The 16,040-nt window shown below is 33.3% G+C and overlaps 1 protein-coding gene across 13 annotated transcripts in view; it reads right to left on the bottom strand.

Annotated features, from left to right (window-relative positions):
• The window catches only part of LOC143042726 (dynein light chain Tctex-type 5-B-like), a 33,494-nt gene that overhangs the window by 16,025 nt on the left and 1,429 nt on the right, over nucleotides 1–16,040 (bottom strand). Inside the window, exon 1 of one of the 13 annotated variants that reach the window (XM_076215178.1) lies at nucleotides 2–133. The exons of 9 other annotated variants lie outside the window; for them this stretch is intronic. The gene's annotated coding sequence lies outside the window, so the exon portion shown is untranslated. Of the gene's footprint in view, nucleotide 1; nucleotides 134–16,040 lie in introns of those variants that run through there. 3 more of the 13 variants (XM_076215209.1, XM_076215236.1, XM_076215256.1) reach the window with 3 other exon arrangements.

The following is a 16,040-nucleotide window of genomic DNA, read 5'->3' on the forward strand; positions in this document are numbered from 1 at the left end:
CCTCCTAGATAACTTGTAGTTGATATAGAGAGAATTCTTTATTCAAATGGTGCGGAAAGTAAAATCTTTAACTATTATAAATATGTTTCTACTTGCTTCCTAGTGTATTAGATTTTCAAGCTTAATGACTTGATGAAAGTGGGTTTTAAATCATCTGATTAAAACTTTTTAAAAGAATTTTTATGATCGAAAGAAAACTATAAAATCCTTATTACATATTTATGTCATTCAAAAACTATCTTTTACAGAGTAACCTAGAAGAAATGTTTTTTTTAGTAAGAATTTAATTGAAACAATTTGTATGTAAAATATATTTAATTTAACTTTTATGTCTACCTTCATTTTCTATAAAAAAACTGCATCTCCTATTAATAAGATACTAAACTAGGTGACCGTGTACTTAAGACTGGGAGTATTGTATACGGTAGGTTTACAAATAATGTAAACTTTTTCTCAGAAAGTTTTTTCTTATCAAATTAACACTCTTTTTATTAGGGAATAAGTTATTTCCTCTTTTTTAGTTTTCAATTTTCAATATAATTTTATTTTTATCATTGGAGTTATAAAGAAATGTTTGAAAACATAAATTAAACTAGAGGCTCTAAAGAGCCTGTGTCGCTCACCTTGGTCTATGTGAATATTAAACAAAGGACGCAGATGGATTCATGACAAAATTGTGTTTTTGTGATGGTGATGTGTTTGTACATCTTACTATCTTACTTTACTGAACATTCTTGCTGCTTACAATTATCTCTATCTATAATGAACTTGGCCGAGTAGTTTCAGAGGAGAAGATTTTTGTAAAAGATAACTAAGATTTACGAAAAATGGTTAAAAATTGACTATAAAGGGCCATAACTCCTAAAGGGGTCAACTGACCATTTCGGTCATGTTGACTTATTTGTAGATCTTACTTTGCCGACATTTATTGCTTTTTACAGATTATCTCTATCTATAATAATATTCAAGATAATGACAAAAAACAGCAAAATTTCCTTAAATTATCAATTCAGGGGCAGCAAGCCAACAACGGGTTGTCCGATTCATCTGATAATTTCAGGGCAGACAGATCTTGACCTGATAAACAATTTTACTTTCATGTCAGATTTACTTTAAATGCTTTGGTTTTTGAGTTATAAGCCAAAAACTGAATTTTACCCCTATGTTCTATTTTTAGCCGTGGCGGCCATCTTGGTTGGTTGGCCGTGTCACGCCACACATTTTTTAAACTAGATACCCCAATGATGATTGTGGTCAAGTTTGGTTTAATTTGGCCCAGTAGTTTCAGAGGAGAAGAGTTTTGTAAAAGATTACTAAGATTTACGAACTAGAGGCTCTAAAGAGTCTGTGTCGCTCACCTTGGTCTATGTGAATACTAAACAAAGGACACAGATGGATTCAAGACAAAATTGTGGTTTGGTGATGGTGATGTGTTTGTAGATCTTACTTTACTGAACATTCTTGCTGCTTACAATTATCTCTATCTATAATGAACTTGACCCAGTAGTTACAGTGGAAAATGTTAGTAAAATTTAACAAATTTTGTGAAAATTGTTAAAAAAAATGACTATATAAAGGGCAATTACTCCTTAGGGGTCAATTGACCATTTTGGTCATATTGACTTCTTTTTAGGTCTTACTTTGCTGTACATTATTGCTGTTTACAGTTTATCTCTATCTATAATAATATTCAAGATAATAACAAAAAACAGCAAAATTTCCTTAAAATTACCAATTCAGGGGCAGCAACCCAACAACAGGTTGTCTGATTCATTTGAAAATTTCAGGGAAGATAGATGTTGAACTGATAAAATTTTTCACCCATGTCAGATTTGGTCTAAATGCTTTGGTTTTTGAGTTATAAGCCAAAAACTGCATTTTACCCCTATGTTCTATTTTTAGGCGTGGCGGTCATCTTGGTTAGTTGGCCGGGTCACCGGACACATTTTTTTAAACTAGATACCCCAATGATGATTGTGGCCAAGTCTGGATTAATTTGGCCCAGTGGTTTCAGAGGAGAATATTTTTGTAAAAGATTACTAAGATTTACGAAAAATGGTTAAAAATTGACTATAAAGGGCAATAACTCCTAAATTGGTCAACTGACCATTTTGGTCATGTTGACTTATTGGTAAATCTTACTTTGCTGAACATTACTGCTGTTTACAGTTTATCTCTATCTATAATAATATTCAAGTTAATAACCAAAAACAGTAAAATTTCCTTAAAATTACCAATTCAGGGGCAGCAACCCAACAACAGGTTGTCCGATTCATCTGAAAATTTCAGGACAGATAGATTTTGACCTGATGAACAATTTTACCCCCCTTGTCAGATTTGCTCTAAATGCTTTGGTTTTTGAGTTATAAGCCAAAAACTGCATTTTACCCCCATGTTCTATTTTTAGCCATGGCGGCCATCTTGGTTGGTTGACCGGGTCACCGGACACATTTTTAAATATAGATACCCCAATGATGATTGTGGCCATGTTTGGTTTAATTTGGCCCAGTAGTTTCAGAGGAGAAGATTTTTCTAAAAGATGACCAAGATTTACGAAAAATGTTTAAAAATTGACTATAAAGGGCAATAACTCCTAAAGGGGTCAATTGACCATTTCGGTCATGTTGACTTATTTGTAAATCTTACTTTGTTGAACATTATTGCTGTTTACAGTTTATCTTTATCTATAATAATATTCAAGATAATAACCAAAAACAGCAAAATTTCCTTAAAATTACATATTCAGGGGCAGCAACCCAACAACGGGTTGTCTGATTCATCTGAAAATTTCAGGGCAGATAGATCTTAACCTGATAAACAATTTTACCCTTTGTCAGATTTGCTCTAAATGCTTTGGTTTTTGAGTTATAAGCCAAAAACTGCATTTTACCCCTATGTTCTATTTTTAGCCATGGCGGCCATCTTGGTTGGTAGGCGGGGTCACGCCACACATTTTTTAAACTAGATACCCAATGATGATTGTGGCCAAGTTTGGTTTAATTTGGCCCAGCAGTTGCAGAGGAGAAGATTTTTGTAAAAGTTAACGACGACGGACGACGACGAGGGACGACGACGACGGACGCCAAACGCAAAGTGATGGGAAAAGCTCACTTGGCCCTTTGGGCCAGGTGAGCTAAAAATGGTTAAAATTGACTATAAAGGGCAATAACTCCTAAAGGGGTCAACTGACCATTTCAGTCATGTTGACTTATTTGTAAATCTTAGGCCAGGATTTTTTAATTTGTTGGTTTACGGATCCGCCGACCCGATTTTGCCGATTCCTAGAATAAAAATAAAATTGACTTTTCATGCTTTTTTATTCCCGCCGACCCAAACAAATACATTATCCCTGAAAAATAATTAAATGATTCTTTTTTTATGAAATGAAATGCATGAATCACTAACAAAATTGATAACACTCTCTGTTGTGAAAAAATAAAACTTCCAGTTTACGTTTTAACAAGAGGCTGTCACAACGACAGCAAACCGGATTTATTAATATTTATTTGTGTCCTGGCAATATCACAAGAACCATTACTGATGAATGGTGAAAGTGAAAATCGTCAATATCAAATTTGACCTCCATTTTGTCATCAGTATCAACATCTTAAAATTTGAAAAGCTTAGATTGAATGGTTCATGAGTAAATGCAACAACGTGAATGGAAACGCCATTTCACAATCTTTCAAGAACCATAACTCCTGAACAGTAAAAGTCAAAATCGTCATAATTGAACTTGACTTTTAATTTGCCATCAGTAACAACATATAAAAATTTCAAAAGCTTTGGTTGAATGGTTCATGAGAAAATGCACGGACACGACTGGAAACACCATTTTTCAATCTTTCAAGAACCATAACTCCTGAACGGTAAAAGTCAAAATCGTCATTATTGAACTTGACCTCCATTTTGTCATCAGTAACAACATATTAAAATTTGGGAAGCTTAGGTAGAACAGTTCATGCGTAAATGCACGGACACGACTGGAAACTCCATTTTTCAATCTATCAAGAACCATAACTCCTGAACGGTAAAAGTCAAAATCGCCATTATTGAATTTGACCTCCATTTTGTCATCAGTAACAACATATTAAAATTTGGGAAGCTTAGGTAGAACAGTTCATGCGTAAATGCACGGACACGACTGTAAACTCCATTTTTCAATCTTTCAAGAACCATAACTCCTGAACGGTAAAAGTCAAAATCGCCATTATTGAACTTGACCTTCATTTAGTTGTCAGTAACAACATATTAAAATTTTAAAAGCTTTGGTTGAACGGTTCATGAGTTAATGCACGGACAACATTTGATTCCCGCCCGCCCGCCCGACCGCCCGCCCGCCCGCCGTACATCCCCAAATCAATAACCGACATTTTTGTCACAAAAATCCGGTTAAAAATAGACAAATCAATTATAACTGACCTTGAAATGTCGTTTACGCAAATAATTTTGCGGAACGAAATCTGTGTTTAAAACCCATTACACAATAAGTTCGTTTCCCTTATGTGTCATCAGTCTGTAAGATGCATAATCTCATAGAAATAGAAATGTGGACAGGTGGAAAGCACTTTGGAAGTAAAAGTTCTGAATATCAACAAGTCATTTAGAATTTTCTTGTTTCATGGATAATAAAAAAAAAAAATCCTCCATTTGGATAAAAAACGGGAATGCATGACACTAGATTATAAACCCGATATTCTCTTTTTTTCCGTGGACGAGTCTATTACGTTTTTGACACGTGTGTTGAAACTTATTTTCGTACGACTTTTTTACATTTCTTTCTTTATCAGTTTTCGTTTTTAAAGATCATTACTCACCAAGTTTTCTGGAATTGATTAAGAGCTACGCGAATTTGTTTTTCTTGTTTGTGAAAAGACGATTTAATTTCGTCTTTGTCTGTGAACACCCCCCTTTTTTACGGCAAATCATTAGACAATGTCATGCGATATTTATGACATCTGAGCAAGAATATTTCATCGAACTAAAATTTGAAATGATGACAAAATAGCATAAAAAACATTTTGTTAGAATGGTGAAATGTATATTTATTTGCATTTTTTTCTGTCTTTAAAGATATTTTTTTTTCTTTTTTTCCCGACCGACCGACCCGACTTTTTCATGGGGAAAATCCGTAAACCAACAAATTAAAAAACCGTGGCCTTACTTTGCTGAACATTATTGCTGTTTACAGTTTATCTCTATCTATAATAATATTCAAGATAATAACCAAAAACAGCAAAATTTCCTTAAAATTACAAATTCAGGGGCAGCAACCCAACAACAGATTTTCCGATTCATCTGAAAATTTCAGGGCAGATAGATCTTGACCTGATAATCAATTTTATCCAGTCAGATTTGCTCTAAATGCTTTAGTTTTTGAGTTATAAGCCAAAAACTGAATTTTACCCCTATGTTCTATTTTTAGGCGTGGCGGCCATCTTGGTTGGTTGGCGAGTCACGCCACATATTTTTCAAACTAGATACCCCAATGATGATTGTGGCCAAGTTTGGTTTAATTTGGCCCAGTAGTTTCAGAGGAGAAGATTTTTGTAAAAGATTACTAAGATTACGAAAAATGTTTAAAAATTGACTATAAAGGGCCATAACTCCTAAAGGGGTCAACTGACCATTTCGGTCATGTACACTTATTTGTAAATCTTACTTTGCTGAACAATATTGCTGTTTACAGTTTATCTCTATCTATAATAATATTCAAGATAATAACCAACAAGAGGCTCTCAAGAGCCTGAATCGCTGACCTTAAATTTTTTGCTTAAATCTTCCATCAATGATTATTTTGGGTTTTCAATTTATATAAATGGTTCTTCGATTCTGTCATATCTTCTTCAAAAGCAAAAACAAGAGTGGACACACTGAAATGTCTCGTTTGTCTCTTGTTCATAATATAATTTATGATGAAAGTATAAAAAAACATTGCATACCCCAAGCATTACATTATTGCTGTTTACAGTTTATCTACATCTATAATAATATTCAAGATAATAACCAAAAACAGCAAAATTTCCTTAAAATTACCAATTCAGGGGCGGCAACCCAACAACGGGTTGTCCGATTTATCTGAAAATTTCAGGGCAGATAGATCTTGACCTGATAAACAATTTTACCACACGTCAGATTTGCTCTAAATGCTTTGGTTTTTGAGTTATAAGCTAAAAACTGCATTTTACCCATATGTTCTATTTTTAGCCATGGCGGCCATCTTGATTGGTAAGCCGGGTCACCAGACACAATTTTTAAACTAGATACCCTAATAATGATTTTGGCCATGTTTGGTTAAATTTGACCCAGTAGTTTCAGAGGAGAAGATTTTTGTAAAAGATAACTAAGATTTACGGAAAATGTTTAAAAATTGACTATAAAGGGCCATAACTCCTAAATGGGTCAACTGACCATTTCGGTCATGTTGACTTATTTGTAAATCTTACTTTGCTGAACATTTTTGCTGTTTACAGTTTATCTCTATCTATAATAATATTCATGATAATAACCAAAAACAGCAAAATTTCCTTAAAATTACCAATTCAGGGGCACCAACCTAACAACGGGTTGTCCCATTCATCTGAAAATTTCAGGGCAGATAGATCTTGACCTGATAAACAATTTAACCCAGGTCAGATTTGCTCTAAATGCTTTGGTTTTTGAGTTATAAGCCAAAAACTGCATTTTACACCTATGTTCTATTTTTAGCCATGGAGGCCATCTTGGTTGGTTGGCCGGGTCACCTGACACATTTTTTAAACTAAATACCCCAAAGATGATTGTGGCCAAATTTGGTTTAATTTGGCCCAGTAGTTTCAGTAGAGAAGATTTTTGTAAAAGTTAACGCAGGACGGACGACGACGGACGACGGATGCAAAGTGATGGGAAAAGCTCACTTGGCCCTTTGGGCCAGGTGAGCTAAAAAATGTATTGAAGAAAAAATATACAGGCAAGGGAAAAGATAATGTGAACAAATGTTCATTATAACGAAATACAGTGTGGAAAGATAATGTGAACAAGTATTCATTATAACCAAACAGTCATTGCAATATTTCATCCTCTTTAAATATTCTTAACTGAGCAAAAACCTAGTACTGTAAATTCAGAAATTATTGCGAGGTTTTTAGATAATTGCAAATAAGGCGACTGGATGGGTATCACAATAATAAGAACAGTCTGAACACATATTCTAATAACTGAAACATAGTTCTGAGCACAGTTTTTTTTTGAAATTCGTGATAATTAAACCTGCATCTTTGTCCATTCTTGAAAAATCGCAATAACAAATGCACTTAGGCGGATGGTGGCCCGGGCCTCCCCTTTCGTTGGGAAAATTTGGTTGCTTATATAGGGAATCACTGAAGCATGACTAGAGCCCCCTTAGGTCAGTTAGAGGACCCCCTGATGGATAGTTCTGGATCCGCCACTGATGCACACAATAATTTCTGAATTTACAGTATTGTGAAGATACTGCAACACAACACATGCAAATTGACAGAAGTGTTGTGTTATTTGTGCTGTTCAGTATATGATCATTAAGTAAGGTTTAAACATAACATAGGGGGTTCTCAAACAATGAAACAAAATTATCCATACAAACACTAAAGCTTTATATTTGCAGCTTTGCAGGAGATATTTTTCATTACTTTTATCACCTGATTTAATTGACAATTTAAATACATGTACTAAGAAACACCTAATATACTTCAAAGAATTTTACAGGTAGATAAAACTGACAAGGTAAATATTTGGTTTGATAAAAATGGTATAACAATGACAGTCTCACAATGGACTGAATTATACTTGATCTTACTTTCTGATTGACAACAATCTATTTTCCAGAAAAAAAATGCAGATTTAATAACTGCCCTTTAAAATGATATCAATACAAGTGATCAAGCACATGAACATTGTAACCAAAACAAACGTGGGTTTTTTTTCCCCATAAATTCTGATTACTAAACATAGCTTCTACATCTAGATTTATTAATGTTACATTTTGTTTCAAATAACTATAAGATACATTTCTCTTCAATGTGTATCCTCCTGAACATCCATGAAATATTTGCCACTGGACAATACATGCAATAAACAAACAACAATCTATCAATCAATGTGTAAAGGACTAAATGTAAGTTAAATGGAATTTAAGCTCACAACAGACAATGCGTTGCAGATGCATCCAAATAACACACTCAAATTAACACTGTTAAAAAAGGTTAAAATGCTATACATATGGGACAAGGTGACCAAATTTTTGTTTTTGTTTTCTGTTGATATTTTTGATGCACTATTTAACTTATTTAAAAGGTAAAGTACTAGGACATAAAACGTTATTGTCAATAAAGCATAAAATAAACATCAAAGTGAACAAATACTGTAACAATTTTATTTTAAATGGTATTAAAACTAAAAACTTAACATAGGAAAAAAAACATACAAGAGTGCACACGCTGAAATGTCTCGCCTTCTATACTAATCATTGATATTATGTTGATAGTCCTAAGTATAAAGCTAAGCTTTATTACAACTGGCACATAAACTTAACATTAACCAAGATAACTAAACAAAGACCAATGAACCTTGAAAATGAGGTCAAGCTCAGATGAACCATGCCAGGCAGACATGTACAGCTAACAATGCTTCCCTACAACAATTATAGTTGACCTATTACTTATAGTTTAAGAAAAATACACCAAAACACAAAAACTTATCACTGTGCAATGAACCGTGAAATTGAGGTCATGGTCAAATAAAACCTGCGGGACTAACATAGAGATCATAAAATATTTCCATACACCAAATATAGTTGACCTTTGGCATATAATATTAGATAAAAAGGCCAAAACTCAAAAACTTAACTTTGACCACTGAACCATGAAGATGAGGTCAAGGTCAGATGACATCTGCCCGCCAGACAGGTACACCTTACAATCATTCCATACAACAAATATAGTAGACCTATTGCATAAAGTATGAGAAAAACAGGCCAAAACACAAAAACTTAACTATAACCACTGAACCATGAAAATGAGTTCAAGGTCAGATGACACCTGCCAGTTGGACATGTACACCTTACAGTCCTTCCATACACCAAATATACAAGCCTTATTGCTTATAGTATCTGAGATATGGACTTGACCACCAAAACTTAACCTTGTTCACTGATTCATGAAATGAGGTCGAGGTCAAGTGAAAACTGTCTGACAGACATGAGGACCTTGCAAGGTATGCACATATCAAATATAGTTATCCTATTACTTATAATAAGAGAGAATTCAACATTACAAAAAATCTTAACTTTTTTTTCAAGTAGTCACCGAACCATGAAAATGAGGTCAAGGACATTGGACATGTGACTGACGGAAACTTCGTCACATGAGGCATCTATATACAAAGTATGAAGCATCCAGGTCTTCCACCTTCTAAAATATAAAGCTTTTAAGAAGTTAGCTAACGCCTCCGCCCCTGCCCCCGCCGGATCACTATCCCTATGTCGAGCTTTCTGCAACAAAAGTTGCAGGCTCAACAAAAATGCTTCGCTGAGCGCAGCCTGATCAACCACAGTGGTCGAACCCTGAACAGTTTGGGCAAATTTGGACACTGAATAGTCAAGTTTGATACTGTGTGAATTTGGATTGTGATAAAATTTCAGCTATAATATCTGTTTCTGACACAAAATAAATGTGCTCAAAGATTTTACAAATTTAATGTGCAGTACTGTGCAATTGAAAATTTCTTCTTTAAACTTTTTGAAAATTTGAAAAATGTTGAGAAAAAAATATAAACTGTTTAAAAAATATTGGATCCCCCCTTTTCAAACTTTTTGAATCCCCTTGGAGCATTAACCATCAAACTCAATCCTAGTGTTTCCTTTGTTAAGTATGAAACCTTGTCATTTATTTTGCAAATTTTTTTTTAGCTACATGTTTTCAATATCCATGTTACAATGTCATGTAAGCACAAGTAGTTTTATCACTAACAAGGAAATAACTACAGTTTAAAGCAAACATAATATTTTTGTATCTATAATGAAGCATCAAATTATCTGTTTAAGGAAGCTGGCTTGTCATCTTTAAGATTTTTTGTCAGATTTTCGGAATCCTCTGGTTTTATCCATTTGAATGTCTTGAAAAAATTTGCCAGGTGACCCCCATTTTTCTTTTTGTAAACCTTTTACATGTAAAATGATAAGCCATCTATAAAAGTCTTATAACATTTTAATTACTTTTTGACATGTTTTTGAGAACTTCAACTTGTCAATGATAAAGCTATGAAAAGTCAAGAGAGAATATTTTCCCGCCAACATTTCAATGGCTAATATCTCGAAAACAAGCACGGTGACCTATATCTTTTTTTGGCTCTTTGGATTCCTTTATTTATCCCCTATCTATATAAACTAGTGTTTTGAAAAGTGAATTACTTTGAAACTGAGAAGCGAACTCCCTTAAATCAAGTCCTGTACTTATAATCTGGCATGTTAAATTGAAATTTTGATATGTTTTTTAAATAGATAAACTATGGTTTCTTCGTGGTTATGGTTATGAAATGTATATAAACTTGTACATTCTATAAGAACAAGCTATTAATTCTATGATCATCCTGTTTTAACAGATATGTAATATAATATATGGGATAAAGACAGTAAGCCTCCAATCTGATTTACATTTATCAAATTAACTTTTATAAAAGGAACTATCAGCATGACCAGTTTTCTCACAGAATTTCAAAACATTTATGTAATAAAACTTGAATATTCTCTTGTTTTCTCAAATGTCACTCTTTATTCATATTCTAATGAACAGCTGCACCATGATCACTCCACACCTCCTAACCAAGCCCTTTTCCTTAAACTATTTATATAATTATGTCTAATAAATCCACACCAATTAATATATCAGTAAATCAAGAGTGCACCATGCTCAAATGTCTTGTAGCTTACTTTCTAATCATGATTGATTTTATGTTGCATTTTGATAGTCTTCAAGTTTTACTCAAGAAGAGAGGCAAAAGATAATACCAGGGCTCACGCTACCAGGCGACTTGGGCGAAGAAGTCGCCTTCCCGACCGTCACTTCGCTTTCCCCGACCCCCAAAAGCGAAAACAAGTCGCCCTGTTCTTGACGATAGTCGCTTTCAGTCGCTTCCGTCATCGGACATTTTCAATTTTTACCAAGTTGATGAAACATCAATTTTTTACTGATAATTAAAGAAATTCAGACATAAACGATTCATTATCTTTAGAAAAGAGGTTGAAGCATTGTCTTCGCAGTGTGGATCAGGTTATTTGATAAAAATACAACTTTTTATCACTTCGTGCATTTCCGCAAGTGCCGGTGCTTGTTACTCGAAAACGTACATCAACCTAAATTTCGGCGGCAAAATAAGTTTGTTACTTCATTTAAACGTGATAAAAGTTGCCTCCAGTAAATGTTTAATCCATTTATTGCATTAAAACCGTCATGTTCCTTTCCAAATAACTTGTCAAACATCGTTTATTTTTGTAAATTTTCTTGCATTCGTCCGCCATTGACCGATTTCTAAACTACGGATCTGAACCGGACCAGCTATGACCGAAATCCGTACTTTTACAATAATTACTACGGACGCACGGATGGAACAGCTGACAGAAGAATATTGATCCCAAAGGGAAAAATTACGCATCCCACACGCATTAAGAGACTATTGGTTACATCTAATTGATTGGTGTATATAATTCCCTATATATTTTTTATGGATTGTTTCAAACTATTGATTAAAGTTGCTTAACTCTGAGACTATTATACTAATATCAATATATTATGGACCAGCTTAATAACTTTTATATTTTTTTTTATGAGAAACACTGAATTTCATACACAAGATAATTTTTTATTAAATTGTAATTGATATAATTTCTTTACATTTTTTAAAATAAAATTTTTTTTTTAGTGCTAGATATTTAGTTGGTAGTTTCTCACAAGAACCTTAGTAAAACTTAAACAACTTTTAATTTTAAATGTTACTTTAATTGTAATTTTTTACTCATATGAATTGAACAACATTAAAAGAACATTATTTACATATGGCCCTTTATACTATTGTAAAATCCAAACATTGTAGCGCACCGCGCGAATGAGCACTTCTCTTTCAAATCTCACCACTTCTCCCTATCAGTTTCAAAAAGAGAAGTCACTTCTCCCTATAATTCTGAAGTAGTGTGAGCCCTGAATACATGTAAAGAGACATTCAAACTTGATAGTGGACAATGCCAAGGCAAAAGACGAAAAAAACTCATTATCAATGATCCATAAAAAAAAGATCACGGTCAGAAAAACAAAGCAATATACAATCATTGCATATACCAACAATTCACTGTGACCTGTTGCAAGAAATAATCCAAACCATGAATTCTTTAACTATGGACCAATGAACCATGAAAATGAGGTCAAGGTCAAATGAACCCTGCCAAAGAGACGTGTACATCTTACAATATAAATATAGTTGACCTTGAGACTTGAGAAGGTAGGAAGAATCCTGAAAACAGAAATGTAACCCATACAATCATTCCATACACCAAATATAGTTGACCTATTGCTTCAAGTATAAGAAAAAAGACCAAAACATGAATCTGAATTAAATAAACTGTGAAAATGAGGTCAAATTCAGATGAAATCTGTAGGACAGACATATACACCTTACAATCATTGCAAACACCAAACATACATATAGTTGACATACTGCAATCAGTCTCTGAGAAACATACCTAATCATGTAAACTAAAATTTGGTTTCAGATGAACCCTCTCTGACACATAATTAAAAGAAAACCCTATTATTGCAACTGTGCTGAACAATGAAAATGAGTTAAAGGATAAATGATTTTATCCTGCAATTAGGTGTTCTACTATACAGATACAGCCCTACAGATATCGCTATGCCGTATCTGTATAGTATACAGATATCGCTTCAAAGCTCCGCCCACTGCCGGACTGAGTATTGTATGAACCAGCGTGACTTCAGGATGTGTATTGCTATCGCATTCCAATCACGTAGCAATTGCGAATGAACGATTACTTTTATACGTTCTGTTTGTTTTCAAGCATTTCTTTAGAGCAATAAGAATCACACCAATTTTCTTATAACATACACACATGAACAGCAGTCTTTTCTATTGATTTCAAAACTTGAATGTGTATGATTGTGATACAAAAACAACCATCATGCATGTCAATTTCAGCATGCATGTTTAGTGAATGTAGAGTCTGAAGCGTAGGACAACTTGTACACTCCTGTTTAAAATTCGACATTGTTTTGTTATTTGTTTTTACTGTTGAAATTAAATGTTATGTTAAAATAGATAATTATTCACCTTGAGCGATGTGTTATAGTTGACCATTCGAGATTCTTTTTTTTGCGAACCCGTCTTCAGCTAAATGTGTGATTACTGTATCATATTACTACACGGGCCTCAAGGGGTTTCAAATCGAAAATAAATGCAAAACATGTGTTTTGTGTCTTTCAAAACACAAATAATATACAGAATTAATTGCAGGAAAAAGACAATAACTGTTTAGTGTCTTTAAATATCAGCTGTATTTGTACTCGGCTTGAAACAAGTGTAATAGCTCGCTAAAAGCTTGCATACACCTTGTTTCCTAGCCTCGTACAAATACAGCTGATATTTAAAGACACTAAACAGTTATTGTCTATATGACAGACAGAAACTTCAGAAACTTCCTCTGTAATCAATTTAGCTTGATACAAATAGTTCATTACATTGCCGTATTGTGATCTATAAGCCTCCCAAAAGTCACAGGGGAGACAATACCGGTACTAGGAAATTGAAAAGGAAAGTATCATTGACAGGTTATTAGACTAAATAGACTGGTATACAATTTACTGGATAAGGCAAAAATAACTGGGCATATCAAAATACAAACAAGAAACTGTCTGTATTTGAAAAAAATAACCCAATGACCTCTGATATGACTTTTCAAATGATCTTCAGAATTAAAAGATTTTTTTACACCATAAGCATGATAGATTGTGAAATAAATTTATGAATTTGTAAAGAAACAATAAGCAAACTATATTTATCCCACTATATGTGTGGTCTGAAATGGACAGGTTGAAGAGAAAGTTTCTTAAACATTATATTGAGAAACATCTATACTGAACATTTGAAAAATGAATAAGTTCTTAAGTTTGAAAAAATAAGAAAAAATCCTCAAACATTTCCATAATAGCAGGTCCATAACTTTGACATATGTGCAATATTCTTGTGAAGTTTCAGGGATCTGGGTTGAACATGTAGAATGAGCTGATTGCACAAAAACTTGTAACCTCTTTAAAGGGGCACTAGCTACGAGATATATAAAACATCTAATATATTATATTTTTTTTGCTCAATCATTAATGAAATGCAAATAGTGAAATAATAATTCGCTTTTATCAGCCAGTATGGTTCTATTTTGTCAAAATAAGGTAAAAAACACTGATTATGAATAATTCACTTGCAAGTGAATAATTCGACCTCATTGAATCTGTATTCATGTGAACTTCAATTTAACCCCTTAGCTTGAGATGGATAACATGTGAATTGTATGTGTAAAGTTATTTAAAGGTAAAGAATGTCAACATTCAAAGCAAAACAAAGGTAAATCATTTGATTGACTGTTTCCATTGAACAAAAAATCATTCTAATAAGGTATAAACGATGATAAACATTTATTTTTCATCTTTAATATAAAATTAAATAGTCCAAGAAAAATCCATCAGCACGGGTTTGCTTAATCTATTTATATCTATATTTATGTTTACATCGCTTATATGGTTATCTGATGATTTTAGAGGTCAACTCAAAGGTTAATTAGATGGTTATACATGTATACTAAGATATGCACGAAACAAAGCTATATATTTTCATGCCAGTGCCCTGTTTATGTTTATTTTATACTTTTAATAGTTTGGATAAATGTTTTACATAGTTATAAATCAAATATGAGAATTTGATTAAAATTGGTGAACATGAATTTGACAACTAGTGCCCCTTTAATCAATTTTGAAGAAGAAAAAATACTTAGTTCCCAAGTCTGATAAAATGCAAAAGGAATCCTCAAACAATTCTATAATTCAAGGGAAACAACTTCAATATATATGTGCAATCTTCCTGTGAAGTTCCAGTGATCTGGGTGGAACTGTTAGAGGGGTTGATTAATGTATTTTATTTCATAACGGTTGAGAATAAGCTTCTCTTATTGGATAAAAAGGGGCCACATGACATTCATTATTCTTCGGTAATAAATTCCAGCGGTCATTAACAGAACAAAACGGACCAGAAAACCGTTCGTTAACGTTTTTTTACATGATAATGACCGGTGAGGTGTGGATTCCATCTGTTAATGACCGTTGGGCGTGGTTTCTCTGTTAATGACCGATGGGACGTGGTTTATCTGACAAGAGAGATGTCCCTTTTATAATAAAACATTTTACTGTTTTCAATATTATATTTAAGTTGTTGAATTGATTACCATATGTTTTGGTAAATTATAAAATAATAGGGAACTTGATTGAGTACATGTATTCATATACTGAAAAATTGCACTAAAATGAATAGCAGTTTTACTACGACTTGTCTTCACTCTTTGCCATAGAAATCGTACAACTACTCGAATTTGCTTTGGACATTTTGAATTTATGAGAATTTTCAGAAAAACCTGGTTCCTCAATGAAATGAACATAATAGTTATTGAAGAACTGGTCATTATCGTGATATATGGACTGCCCGTAGGACAGTAGTTTTGACTGTGACAGCGATAATGACCTCGCCTTCGGCTCAGTCATTATCACTATCTTAGTCAATACCACTGTCCTGTGGGCAGTCCATATATCACGATAATGACCAGTCTTTCAAGAACTATTATGTAATTATTTCGTTTGAAATAGGGTTTTTCCCGTTTGCTATTTGTAGTAATTATTACAGATGGGAACTAGTATAACTAGTTTGGATACTGGTTTTGTAACAGTATGTACTATTTATAAATTTGATGTTAGGTGCAT

Source organism: Mytilus galloprovincialis, chromosome 1 (genome assembly GCF_965363235.1).
Source record: "Mytilus galloprovincialis chromosome 1, xbMytGall1.hap1.1, whole genome shotgun sequence".
Taxonomy (NCBI): Eukaryota; Metazoa; Mollusca; class Bivalvia; order Mytilida; family Mytilidae; genus Mytilus; species Mytilus galloprovincialis.